Genomic DNA, 14,385 nt, shown 5'->3' with positions numbered 1-14,385 from the left:
CCTTCCAGAGTTGACAATAACCTCTAGGTATTTCTGCTTTGTATAGATTTCATCTTATACCTCTGTACGTCTGCACATCTTAGTTTTGCTTTTGGATGTGGGAGCCTTGGAACCTGGCAAAGAGACTGGATTTTAAATACCAGCAAGTCTTGATAGCCTCGTACTTTACCTCCTTCGCCAAATGTGGGCTGTTTGTCATTCATGTACTTCCTAGTCAGTCTGTGCCTCAATTGGGAATTTCCTGGGTTTTCTCTTTGTGCGTTCTGAATAGAGAGGTCTAGCTTCATAGTCAAGCTGAACTACTTGTTTAGAACATCAGTTCGGTAATCTGTTCGCTTATTTGACAGATATATGTGGGGTCCTTACACGGTGCAGAGTACCATGCTGGAGGCTGGAAATACAATGGGAAACAATGGATTTTAAGTAGGAGAGTGATTTGGTTCAATTTGTTTATTTATTTTTTTAAAATTTTATTTATTTAGTTCTCAGAAAGAGAGAGCACACACAGGTAGGGGGAGCAGGAGGCAGAGGGAGAAGCAGACTCCCCACTGAGCAAGGAGCCCAATGTGGAACTCGATCCCAGGACTCTGGTATCATGACCAGATTAGAAGACAGACGCTCAACTGACTGAGCCACTCAGGCATTCCTTGAATTACTATTTTAATCATATTCTGAGTCTTTATAAATGTATAGGTAGATTTTATTTTAGACTTCATTTTGTGAAGTGCCTTCTTTATGCTTATATAGTAATCACAATTTCATTAAAACATTTAAATATCTAGGGTACAAGTCCTTTTCATTACAGTTCTGTTTTTCAAGAAGGTTTTGGGCTTTTTTTTTTTTTTTTTTTTGTCTTAGCCATTCCTTTTTTCTCCCCCCTGTATAGAGTTAGACTCTACTCTCTCCTGTTCTGTCCATTCTTATGTTCTTTTTCTTTCATAATTTTAGACTACTTTGTCAAATTCTTTTTTCTTTTTTCTTTTTTTTAAGATTTTATTTATTTATTTATTTATTTATTTGGGAGAGAGATGGGTAGCAAGAGAGTGCACAATTGGGGAAGAGAGGGAAAAGCAGACTTCCAGCTGAGCAGGGAGCACAGTGTAGGGCCAAATCCCAGGACCCTGAGATCATGACCAGACACTTAACCAACGGGGCCACCCAGGCACCCCTACATACGTATTTTTAAAAGGGACTCTGCATTTATCAGGAGCCATCAAGACCAGTAACAAAGCTGCTACAGTATAGAGATATATAATAGAGATAAGTTGGGAGCTTCATGAAAATGAATGAATCAACTTATTTAACCTCCCTAAGTCCATTAATAAACTAGAAGTACTAATCTCTGCTCTGTCTCACAGTATTGTTAGGAAGTGAAATGAGATATTGTGTATAAAATCATTTGCAAACAGCCATGGGAATTTTATTACATTAATCATTTCTTTATCCGTATCCTTTTTTTTAAAAATTAATTTATTTATTTTCAGAAAAACAGTATTCATTATTTTTTCACCATACCCAGTGCTCCATGCAATCTGTGCCCTCTATAATACCCACCACCTGGTACCCCAACCTCCCACTCCCCCACCACTTCAAACCCCTCAGATTGTTTTTCAGAGTCCATAGTCGCTCATGATTCACCTCCCCTTCCAATTTACCCCAACTCCCTTCTCCTCTCTAACACCCCTTGTCCTCCATGATATTTGTTATGCTCCACAAATAAGTGAAGCCATATGATAATTGACTCTCTCTGCTTGACTTATTTCACTCAGCATAATCTCTTCCAGTCCCGTCCATGTTGCTACAAAAGTTGGGTATTCGTCCTTTCTGATGGAGGCATAATACTCCATAGTGTATATGGACCACATCTTCCTTATCCATTCGTCCGTTGAAGGGCATCTTGGTTCTTTCCACAGTTTGGCGACCGTGGCCATTGCTGCTATAAACATTGGAGTACAGATGGCCCTTCTTTTCACGACATCTGTATCTTTGGGGTAAATACCCAGGAGTGCAATGGCAGGGTCATAGGGAAGCTCTATTTTTAATTTCTTGAGGAATCTCCACACTGTTCTCCAAAGAGGCTGCACCAACTTGCATTCCCACCAACAATGTAAGAGGGTTCCCCTTTCTCCACATCCTCTCCAACACATGTTGTTTCCTGTTTTGTTAATTTTGGCCATTCTAACTGGTGTAAGGTGATATCTCAATGTAGTTTTAATTTGAATCTCCCTGAGGGCTAGTGATGATGAACATTTCTTCATGTGTCTGATAGCCATTTGTATGTCTTCATTGGAGAAGTGTCTGTTCATGTCTTCTTCCCATTTTTTGATATGTTTGCCTGTTTCGTGTGTGTTGAGTTTGAGGAGTTCATTATAGATCCTGGATATCAACCTTTTGTCTGTACTGTCATTTGCAAATATCTTCTCCCATTCCATGGGTTGCCTCTGTTTTTTTGACTGTTTCCTTTGCTGTGCAGAAGCTTTTGATTTTGATGAAGTCCCAAAATTTTATTTTCGCTTTTGTTTCCTTTGCCTTTGGAGACATATCTTGAAAGAAGTTGCTGTGGCTGATATTGAAGAGATTACTGCCTATGTTCTCCTCTAGGAGTCTGATGGATTCCTGTCTCATGTTGAGATCTTTTATCCATTTTGAGTGGATCTTTGTGTATGGTGTAAGAGAATGGTTGAGTTTCATTCTTCTACATATAGCTGTCCAGTTTTCCCAGCACCATTTATTGAAGAGACTGTCTTTTTTCCACTGTATATATTTTCCTGTTTTGTAAATGATTAATTGACCATAGAGTTGAGGGTCCATATCTGGGCTCTCTACTCTGTTCCACTGGTCTATGTGTCTGTTTTTATGCCAGTACCATGCTGTCTTGGTGATCACAGCTTTGTAATAAAGCTTGAAATCAGGTAACGTGATGCCCCCAGCTTTATTTTTGTTTTTCAACATTTCCTTAGCGATTCGGGGTCTCTTCTGATTCCATACAAATTTTTGGATTATTTGCTCCAGCTCTTTGAAGAATACTGGTGGAATTTTGACAAGGATGGTTCAACATTCGCAAATCAATCAATGTGATACAACAAATTAATATGAGAAGAGAGAAGAACCACATGGTCCTCTCAATTGATGCAGAAAAAACATTTGACAAAATCCAGCAGCCATTCCTGATTAAAACTCTTCAAAGTATAGGGATAGAGGGAACATTCCTGAACCTCATCAAATCTATCTATGAAAGACCCACAGTAAATATCATCCTCAATGGGAAAAAGCTTGCAGCCTTCCCGTTGAGATCAGGAACACGACAAGGATGCCCACTTTCACCACTCTTGTTCAACATAGTATTAGAAGTCCTAGCAACAGCAATCAGACAACAAAGGGAAATAAAAGGTATCCAAATTGGCAATGAAGAAGTCAAACTCTCTCTCTTCACAGATGACATGATTCTTTATATGGAAAGACCAAAAGACTCCACCCCCAAACTACTAGAACTCATACAGCAATTCAGCAACGTGGCAGGACACAAAGTCAATGTGCAGAAATCAGTGGCTTTCTTATACACTAACAATGAAAATACAGAAAGGGAAATTAGAGAATCGATTCCATTTACTATAGCACCAAGAATCATAAGATACCTGGGAATAAACCTAACCAAAGAGGTAAAGGATCTGTACTCAAGGAATTACAGAACACTCATGAAAGAAATTGAAGAAGACACAAAAAGATGGAAGACCATTCCATGCTCTTGGATCGGAAGAATAAACATTGTTAAAATGTCTATACTGGCTAGAGCAATCTATCCATATCCTTTAATGTGTTTTTCTTATTTTCTTTCCTACTTCCACTATGATATGGTTCATAATGTTAAATGTTTTCAGTTTTTACCTACTCAGGTCCCTAAATTATTCAAAAGATCAGTATATTGAAAGTATAATATAGTTAAGCCAAATCCAGGGCACATTTGGTTGCATTTCTTTTAAAATTTAGAGGAATCCATTTCCCAGGACCCATCAGTCTTTTTCACAGAATAAACTGGGACCTTGAACAAGAAAGTAAGAGAGAGTGCACCTTGCCTAAAATTCAATTCTTTTTTTTTTTTTTTAAGATTTTATTTATTTATTTGACAGAGAGAGAGAGATCACAAGTAGGCAGAGAGTCAGACAGAGAGAGAGAGAGAGAGAGAGTGAAGCAGGCTCCCTGCTGAGCAAAGAGCCCGATGCGGGGCTCGATCCCAGGACACTGAGATCATGACCTGAGCCGAAGGCAGCGGCTTAATCCACTGAGCCACCCAGGCGCCCCTAAAATTCAATTCTTTAATAATCAAGTTAATCTGGCCTTGCTTTACTGTTTTGGGAAGGGCTCGAAAATCTTCCATTTCACCATTCTTATAATAACGCTCACTTTACAGGTCAGGAAACCAATGTGGAGAATCTGCTGAAACTCAGGATTCTGGCAAACAGCTTCAAAGTAGATCTATGATCTCACTAAGCCTACTAGGATAGAACATAATGGCAGAACACCATTTGTCACTTACCTCCATAAGTCTCCACTCTCACTGAAAGATCAGATAGCTTTCTAAATCCCTAAAGAATTAGTTATAGCTCAAAATATCCAACAGTTCCTAAAAAGTTTTAACATTTCAATATCTCTGTATATATTCCCTAACATAAATGGCTTTGAGTCTCCTCGTGATACAGTCTTGGGTGTATTCTAGCTAAGGTTAATAGGCTAACCTTAATAGGCTTGCTTTTGATTTTGCCACTGGGGTTTCAGAACTAAAGAATCTTCATAAAGTGTTCTCTGTGAACCTTAAATGCCTGGCCCGAACAACTGCCAGTTGGGATAAATGCACTCACTTCTTTTGATTTTCTGCACTGCTTGAGCCCACCCACCCTTGACTCCTTTTCCATGTAGTTAATTACCTACCTTTGGTCACTCACACGGGAGTCTGTCTTAGAGAGGGCTCCAGGCATTTCTTTACCTATGTCTTCTTGAGTGGAGGGAGAGAGAACAGAGTCTTCAGGACCTAGTGAGAAACATAAGGGAAGCATATGGGACACACCCACACTATATCATTCTTCTTTTGCAGCCTTTGAAGTTTATATTATGCGAAGGGAGTTCTGGCCCTTATAACATCTAAGCCAGTGCTAAACCTCAGTCTGCATCAGCCCACCAAACAAACTGTTAAAATAACTGCTAGCTCGTACATTCAATCAAGCCTCTCCAGGGAGATGCCCTATAGTAATTAATTCGTCAATCAAGATGATGTTTAGTCGTCCTTGAATAAGTACAGCAAAATGCATATCCCTACCGTTTTCCCTATTTCTGCTGAGAGTCCTGAGGAAACTCTTATTTACGTTTCCTTCCTGATATAATTTCTTTCTTCTTTACTTTTATTTTGCATAGCACCCTTTGAGCCCAGGTTGTGTTTAGATCCGAGTCACCGGGCGAGATTCAGGGAGGGAGGGGCTGTAGCAGAGCAGACTTCGGGGAGGACCGGTGGAGACCATTCGGGAGAAAGCCGAGGGAGCAAGGTTCCATGATTCCTTGCAGTACTCTTGCATTTACCAAGGAAATACGGTGAGATTATGAAGACAGCTCATATATTAGTTCGTAACTTAAAAGGTCAATGTCTTGGCTGCTTTTTCAACCCACTCAGCTCTCCAGCTGCAGAGAGGGGAATTCTTGCAATAGAGCCTCACGACTGTCCTTTGTTTGCTTGGATTGTTGAGGTCCACCTTCTAGTAAGGACCAGAGTTTGCCCCATTTTCATGTTTGGTATGTCATTCAAAGCTTTCACGGAACTCATGTTCCTCAGTTTCTTTCCACTGCTCAGTGGCAGCAGAGTCTAGTCCTCCAAAGTTTCACTCTCAGTGGAAACTTAGTTCCCCAGTGACTTAAAATAATACCTTAATTATGAGCTTGGCTGCCACATTCCTCAGACTGTTGACTTCCTGGGAAATGATGGGAGGTCTTAATGCCCTTTTCCCTGCCATCACCTGCTAACCAGTTTCAAACATTCTACTTTTCCTCCGAAGTCTTTTTGTTTGCTAGCTCAGTCCCTAACAATCTGTCTTAATTAGACTATGTTTATTTTCAAGGAACAGAAATCTCCTCAAACCAGTTTAAGAATAAAGGAAAGCTTATTTTAAATATATGCATTTCATGGACTCCAAGAAAAACATAAACAGTAAATCGGTTAGGTTAGGGAACATGCCTGCCCTGATTGTTCCTGATTAGCACTTAGCACAACGCCTGACATATGGTGCTTGCTTAATAAATACTTATTGAGTGAGTAAGAATGATTTGATTAGCAACTGCCTCCATTTCTGGATCTCTTCTGTCAGCTCTGAGAATGGGAGGGAGTCCAAGTAGGAAGTAGCTTGGATGGATATCCTGTGATATGCATAGCAAGAAAACCTGCGATATAGTTGGAATCCTAAGGAATATTCTTTAGGAGGTTGTGCACCTCTCAGGGCAATGATCGGCAGCTTCAGTATACACATATCCTTCCACCAGCCTCTGTGGAATATAAAGCCATCTTTGCCACCGACGGTTAATTCACAATATATAAGTCAGGTAATGCATAGTAATTAAAATTGTAGGTGATAGACGGATTGGCCTTTGAAACCAATATCTTCATTTAGCAGTTTGGGCACACTTAACTCCTTCATTACACCTCAGTTTCTTTTTGTAGAATGAAGTTATGGTTGGTGTAACTCGTAGACTTGTTGTGATTAAGTAATCACTTATAAAAAATTCTCAATAACTGTTAGCTACCATGCTCCTTGTCACTGTCACTATTGGTAGAAAGGGTAAGTAGGCTGAAAGTCAGGAAACTTGTATTTTATAATTTATAAATTTTATTTAATTTGTATTTTATCATTTTATCATTTATAACTTGTATTCTACAACCTCATTGTTGCCACCAACCAGCTGCATGGTCTTGGGAACTCTTTAAGCCTGTTTGGGCCTGTGGCTCCTTATTCAAAAGTGAGAATGTTGGGCTAGATGATTTCTAAATTTCTGTCTAGTTTAAAGATAGCATTATTTAGTGTGGGAGGAGAGATCCTGTGGATATTTTTATGTTGGTAGAGAGTTGTTATAAGGATTAAATAAGATAATGCATGTGAAATGCTTTACAGATCCTACATACATAAATATTTGTCAGTATCAGTAAGTATCAAGTGTTTATTAGTTTTCATTGTAGTTATATACAATGACATGTTCCCCAGGGGACTTAGACTCAGAGTACGCAGAAGCAGAGAACAGGCTTTGAGTGGGGCTCTTACACATTCGATGAGCGTTGGAATACGTCAATAATTTTTTTTCTCAAGATGCTTTCTATATGATTCTTTAAGGCAGGATTGTCTCAGAGTCTGCTTCATACTATTGCCTTTTGGATAAAATGGACTTAGGAAGAAAGTCAAGCTGTATAGCGAAGATCGGAAGCACTGCAGTAGCCTGTGGAGAGGTCAGGGTGGTCGTGGGCAAACTTGGAGTTGCCATGATGAAACGTGTTGGTTAAGTAGTCCTGAATTTCAGAGGATGCTAAAGAATATGAATCCATGTCTTGGGAACTCAGTTATCGGGACATGAGTACTGGTAGAAATAGATTTAAAGGAGAGAAGTTGGATCTCTATGAAATTAAATAAATCTTGGAAATGTTAAATCATTGTAGCAAATGGCACCATTTCCTAAGGGATTCTTGTGAAAAGTTTAGAATTGACTTCCTTTCCAATTAAAGTATATTTTTTATACTTTATCTAAAGGACACTTTTCAGATTATATCTTGAGCATTTGGTACCTCTTCAAGTCTTAAAAGGGAGCCATCTGAAGAATCTAAGGTTCGAAGAGAGACAAAAGGAGGAAATTTGAGCTGAGTAAAATTTTAAATCTGATCTCTGTGGGTTATATGAAAATAACAGATGCCTCTTTTCATAGGGTCTGGCCTGAAGATGCAAATGACCTATGGGTAGTGTATTGAAGGACATTTTGTGTGTTTCAGTGTCATTAATTTCAGATCCCCTAGCTTCTATCTTCAACTTCATCTTTCTAATTATAATTTTAAAACAATCTTTCTCTTTCTGCTGTCTTCCATCTGAGAAACAATAAGGTAAGAAGATTGATGATAGATTTTGAGTTCGTGTGCAGAAAAATAAACTTGTTTTTTACAATTTGCAGTGCTCTGCGCATGGGCAAATCTAAGGATAATTAGTCATTATTACTTTTAATATGATGGAGACAATAACTTGTTCCATGAGGCAACTTCCATGGCTAATGAGTTTTGTCTTTTGGTTGATTGACTGGTTAATGGAATCAGAAAAATATTTTATATCTCTTCTTTCATTCTCTACTGGAAGTCTACAGGAATTCGGGTAGCCAGTCTTAACAGAGCATATTTTGTTTATGTATTTTATCACTTGTTTTTCCCTTTTCTCCATTTCATTTTTTATTCCTGTTTCTAATTCTCATTTTGTTTCAAGATCTGAAACTTACAGATGCAAGGGAGAATCATGAAGTTGGCAATTGTATATGTATATATGCAGAAATCAGAAGTTTATTCTCTGCATTCTTTGCTTTTTCTGCAAGACCTGGAACACTGTAGATATCCTATACAAGAAGTCAGATTTTAAACTCAAGTACAGTGGGAATTTGTAGGATGAAAACAGAGGCGATAGCCTCTTAGGTACACAGCAATGTATTATGCAAAAATCTCCTTTGAAACTTACCGATTTGATTGTAGGGCTTCATCCCTCTCCCACATTCCAGATCCTTACCAGTTCTTTTTAAATGCAGGATCGAGCTTGCATTGTCAGATCTAAAATGATGTGCAAAGAGCTCAAAGTGCAAACATCTTCCTTCTATCCAAAATAGGTGGTACGAAAGCCCTGCTTTGTTTGCTGTAGTCTTCCCATGACTGTAAGTAAGGTTTGTCATGCTAGGTGCTGAGCTATTATGATGTGTCTCTCTGCTTTGGAGAACCCAAATAAAAGTTTTCCCTGCCATTAAAATGGCAATGTCACTTCTCTTTGACTATGGATGATGGACTTGTACCCTCTAAGAGGACTCTTCTCAGACATGGGTCAGTGAGTACTGCCCACTCAGCACTTACTTTGGCTCATGGGCTGAAGTTCCTTGAATTCCAGAAGATAAGGAAGTCATTGTGTCTCTGAGCCCACTGCCAGACACCTGGTCATTTGATAGTAGATGCTGCCAACCTGAGCAGTGAGGGCAGGCAACCTGCTCTTCCTCACCATGGCCTAAGATGCCATCCATGTCAAGCAAATGGAGATGGATCATGCTTCTCTAACCTTCTTATAAATCAGTGTCAAGCCTGTCTTTGGCTTCCAGAGATTGGCCAACACAGACAAAGTACTTTTTCTAGTAATGAATGTTACCTTGGATTGTTTTTGGGGCATAATACAAAGGACCTGCTATATGAAGGAACATAATTTTGAATCAAGTTTCCCTTTCTGTGACAAACTCTCCTAATACCCTAAATTCTGTCTATCTGTTTGGAAAACGTGGTACTTGTCCCATCTCTAAATTTAAAGGACAATGACTGATTCCTCTTTGAAATTGTTTAGATTTTTCTTCCTGATTTTATTTCAAGGGGTGCTTGGGGGGGCTGGGGGAGGTAAGAGATTTACCTTAAACAACTAGTAGTTTCCATAAGGCTATTTTCCTGCTGCTTGGTTTTGGAAAGAAGAATACCAGATTTGTTTGTTTTTTTGTTTAAGTGATACTCCACAGTTGGTACTCCTTCCCTCTTTCTCTGCATTTCCCATTTTAGCTGTTTCGGATTTTATTTCTTATTTTTCCACAACTTTGGGACCTTACACACTTTGAAAGTTCAGGGACCAGAACAATTAAGAAATGCCTTTTCAAGGAAGGAAAAAATTAAAACTATATGGTAGTTATTGCTACTTTCCTGTCACTTGACCTTCATCCCAGACTTAGAAAAAGAGGTTTTCTTACAGTAGAAGGAGTATATCATAGCAATTTATTATTCTACAAAATCTTTTTATTGTTTCTTCATTAGAAACTTAAAAAAAACCCAGTTATTTAAAATGTTTCATTAATCCCCATGATTTGCTTTAAAACACCCAAAAGCATTTTTAGGGAGAAATGAGCCAGTAGAAATCATTACCCATCTTAATCATCACAAACCTGAGACTCACCACTAGCCCCAGAGCAGCATATGGCCATGACTTTCTGCTGTATCAACTAGCTCCAAATGGCCGCTCAGCTGAAAGTTATTTTATTTCTTTAGCATTGCTGCTTCCTTCCATCAAGCCATTTGTACATCCCTTTTACTCATTTAGGCCCAAATCTTAATGCTTTGTAATAATCCAGAGTCTCCCAAGAATATCTGATGTGTTCACTGTTCTCGCTTGTCTCCAAGTGTTTATACTGGGGCATTTTGTACATTTCGTATTTTCTTTGGCCCTCACGTCATGATGTCTTTGGGGCTGAGGCCAGTAAACTATTAATTATAATTGGGCCATTTTATAGGGTGTAAATCAGGAAGCCATATTAAATAGCACATTTATTTTAAAATTATTTTAATTGTTGACCGTTGACAGACTTCTACCCAGGTCTTCAAGAAGTTCCCATAACATTCTAATCCATCTGCTACCTTTAGGTGGAACATACCTCATACATCTCAAAAAATTGATGAGAGTCCTAGTTTTTATAAGACATTTTAAAGGAAAAAAAATTCATGTCTCTCAATCATTACTTGCTCTGGCATTTCAGCATTTAACAGATTCTGATTTGAGTTAAACCATCTAGTCTACTTTTAGCATTACAAATTATAAAAATTTGTCTTTTTTTCTCTCTTTCTCTATTTTATCAGTATATGTATATGTGTGTGAGAATGAGAGAGAGGAGGGAGAGAAAAGTTGAGGAGACCTGAATGTCTCCAGAAGATCACCTTAGCATTTCCAATTTTTATATTTCTAAGATTGGAATTTAGAAAATATGAGGGAAATATCATTGCCAACACTTCCATTTAGAAAAGCTAAGTTTCCTATGTTTCAATGTATAGAATTTTGTAAGTTTTGGCTATAAGATTCTGTGATTGTGGTTGATCTATATTTTACTTCTATTTTCCACTCCTTTCCTGGGAGGAGAAAGGGGTATGGCAGGTCACTGTTGAATTGAGACCTGTCTTTCTCCTTGTTTGATCGCTAAGTAGCTGTGAATAATACACTTAATTTATTTTAAAATCTCCTTACTCATTTCTTAAATATGAGTGGTTTGGACTAGGCTATCCAATGGAAATACATGGGTAGGAGTTAGCCTCTCAAGGAGGATGTAGGTTAGGAAGGATGTACTGTCGAAGGCAGATGTTCATATAAATTCTGGGAGGAAATAAAAGGCGTGGCGTATTAGAAAACTAAAACTAGTTCATTATGACAAGAAATAGGATGAAATGAAGTAGGATAGCCAAAAGGAAATGATGAAAATATAATCCCTGCTAGCTCGTGGAAGACTTATTGAGAAGTATATACTTCATTCTAGGTACATAGGGAGCTGGTCATGTTTTATTGCATGAAAGCAACATGGTCATTTTCTGCTTTAGGAAAACCACTGTGGCAAAATTGTGAAAAATGCATAGAAGAGGGACAAGCCTAAATATAGGAACTAGTAGGGTCACCAGATAAAAAACAGGACACCCAGTGAAATGTGAATTTCAGGGGGAAAATTGAATTTCAGATAAACAGTGAATGATTTTGGGTGCCTGTTGGTTGCATAGCTGTGTTTGGCTCAGGTCATGATATGAGGGTCCAGGGAGTGGGCCCTGCATTAGGCTCTCTGCTCAGCGGGGATCCTTCTCCCTCTCTCTTTTCTGCTCCCCATGCTTGTACGCTCACCCCTGTGCAGTCTCTCTCACTCTCTCTGTGTCAAATAAATAAATAAAATCTTTAAAAAAATCCGTGAATAATTTTATGTAATACTGCATGGTTGTGCAAATGTCAGGTAAGATAAGGACTGGAAAAGTGTTGCTTTAGTAAGAAGGAAGCCAAAGTAAATTCTAGAGACAGTACTTTTGGTGGAAGTTGGGGTAGTAGAAACCAGATTACAGAGAGGTCAGGAATGAATAGAAGATAAAGAAGTTGAATCAATGCTTGTAAACAGCTCTTTCAGAAATTGAGTTTGAAAGTGAAGAAAGAATAGGTTATTTCATTGCCTCTGAGAATTTCAGTGGTTATTTTTCTTTATGTTGCCCTAGTTCAGCCTAATGATTTGGACTGTTTAATAGCAAATAACACCAAACATTTTATATAATGTAACTGGGAAGGAAAGAAAAATAATTCTTCCTTTATTTTCTTTGTGGGCATCAGTAAAATTTGCCTAGTCATTTTCCTCTTCTTTCTGTCAACCTCTTCCCTTTCTTCTGAATGAGGTACCTTTCTGGAGAAATTCAAATAACCATTTTCCACCAAATCCCAGCAGTCAGCCTGCTTGAGACCTGCCCTTTCCCTCTGAGTCACTGGAATCTCATTGTCAACTGTTCTTCTGTCAGCGGATGGAAACAGGTTTAGCCAAAGCCCCTGCCTGGACAATTAACCAGGGGAAAGGGTGAGGTTCTCTACTCTTGGCTGGAAAAGCATTTTAGAGAGCTTTTCAGCAAGGATCATTTGAACGACCAGAGTGCTTTTAATAACTTGAAATGTTCATTTATCTCTTATACCTTCTGGCCCTTAAGATAGTCCTTTAAAAGCACCAGTGTATCACAGAAAGAAGTTGTTTATGTGCCTTCAGAAACAATTATTTTCATTTCCTTTTCTTGCAGCTAATGTAAATTCTCTTTAAACACTCATCTCCCTCTCAGCAGTACCTAGGAGTTAAAATCCTTAATCCTTCTTCTAGAGCTCCATAGCTGTGTTGGAAGTCCGTTTCTTGACCTTTACCTAGTAACGATCAGCCCAAGGGCTCAGGTTGCGCAAACAGAGATTCTCTTCTTTTGTTTTTGTTTATTTCTTTGTTTGTTTTAGGGGGCAAGGAGAAAAGGGAAAACACACTCTAAACTGAGTTCTCAGTGGCACAGTTTACGTTCTCTAAGTAAGATGGATCCTGAGGGTCCCACATTTAGGTCTTGACCTCTGTAGGTAAATCCATTAGCCTATGTAACCAGAATAGTATTTATGTTGATATTGATCTAATGCAAACATTTAGCATGGATGTTAGATCATTGTTTTAATACTTTACATTAGATTTCCATTGTAGGGGGAAAACTTCACAGCAGATAGTCAAACAATTTCATGAAGCAAAGAAGCAAATCTAGTAAATATAGAAAATGTTAACTTTCTCTGGGCAAGATACACAGAACTTTTTACTTCGCCATGTGAGAAATGGTGTCTAATAATGAAGCCTTGTTTTAATTTAATATCTTTAAATTTTTAATTCAATGAAGAAATGACCATGTAGAGGGGGAAAGCCTATTATTTTATTGTATCCAATTCTAGTAATTTTCACATTAATTATGCTGGGGCGTGTTTGTGGCTATAGCCTGGATATTAAAGTGGACCCCATATCAAGTTCTGTCACACTTGATCTGGATGGGACTTTGTGTTCCAACAGCAAATCTCTGACACCAACTGCGTGTTCTACATTTCAATCCAATTCTAGCACTAACAACCTGGAGTTATTACAGACCCCACAAGTTAAGGAGTCAGTCCCATAAGACTGCCTCTCTTCAGACATCAACCACAAATCTCAGATGTCCAAGCCACTCATACTTCTTCGGAGGTGACTGCAGACTCAGGGTTCCCCATGCTCCCTTGGTTTCAATAATTTACTAGAAAACTCTCAGAAATCATTGAAAGTTCTGTACTACAGATTATAGGTTCATTATAAAGGCTGTAACTTGGGAACACCCAAATGGAAGATATGTACAGATCAGGGTCCTGGGGAGGAGGAAGACAGCACAGAATTTTCACAACCTTTCCTCATTAGAGTTTGGGCATGTCACCCTTCCAGCACATCACTAATCAAGAAGACTTACTGAGCTTCAGTGTCCAGAGTTTTTATATGGGCTTGCATTACATGGGCATGATTGAGTAAGTAATTGGCTACATAAATGAAATCAATCTCTAACCCCTTTACCCTTGCTGGAGACTGGGGTTGGGGCTGAGCTTTGTCTTTAAAACTGAGAGCATACTTGAGCAACCTTGTTAGTGTAAACATAGGTGTGGTCCAAAGAAGCTCATTGTGAATGGCAACTGCAGTTGTTCAGGAGCTTTCCAGCATATTTGAAACTCGATTTCTGGGGGAAAAGACCAGATATGTTCCTTACCATATCACAGACCTCAAGAATATATTTGATTTAGTCCTATAGCTTTAAGTAAGTGAAATATTATTACCTTCATTTTA

At 38.6% G+C, this 14,385-nt stretch overlaps 1 protein-coding gene and 1 long non-coding RNA gene across 4 annotated transcripts in view; one reads left to right on the top strand and one right to left on the bottom strand.

Annotated features, from left to right (window-relative positions):
* Positions 1–5,022, bottom strand: part of LOC116595742 — a 40,735-nt gene extending 35,713 nt beyond the window's left edge. The window contains exon 1 of the long non-coding RNA XR_004287849.1: positions 4,927–5,022. This is a non-coding gene — a long non-coding RNA (uncharacterized LOC116595742). The remainder of the gene's footprint in view (positions 1–4,926) is intronic.
* EXOC6B (exocyst complex component 6B) overlaps positions 1–14,385 on the top strand; it is a 615,706-nt gene that overhangs the window by 435,806 nt on the left and 165,515 nt on the right. The gene's annotated exons all lie outside the window — the stretch shown is intronic.

The sequence above is a fragment of the Mustela erminea genome, chromosome 7, assembly GCF_009829155.1.
Source record: "Mustela erminea isolate mMusErm1 chromosome 7, mMusErm1.Pri, whole genome shotgun sequence".
NCBI lineage: Eukaryota > Metazoa > Chordata > Mammalia > Carnivora > Mustelidae > Mustela > Mustela erminea.
The sequence above is the reverse complement of the archived record's forward strand: the minus strand, read 5'-3'. Positions and strand labels throughout refer to the sequence as shown.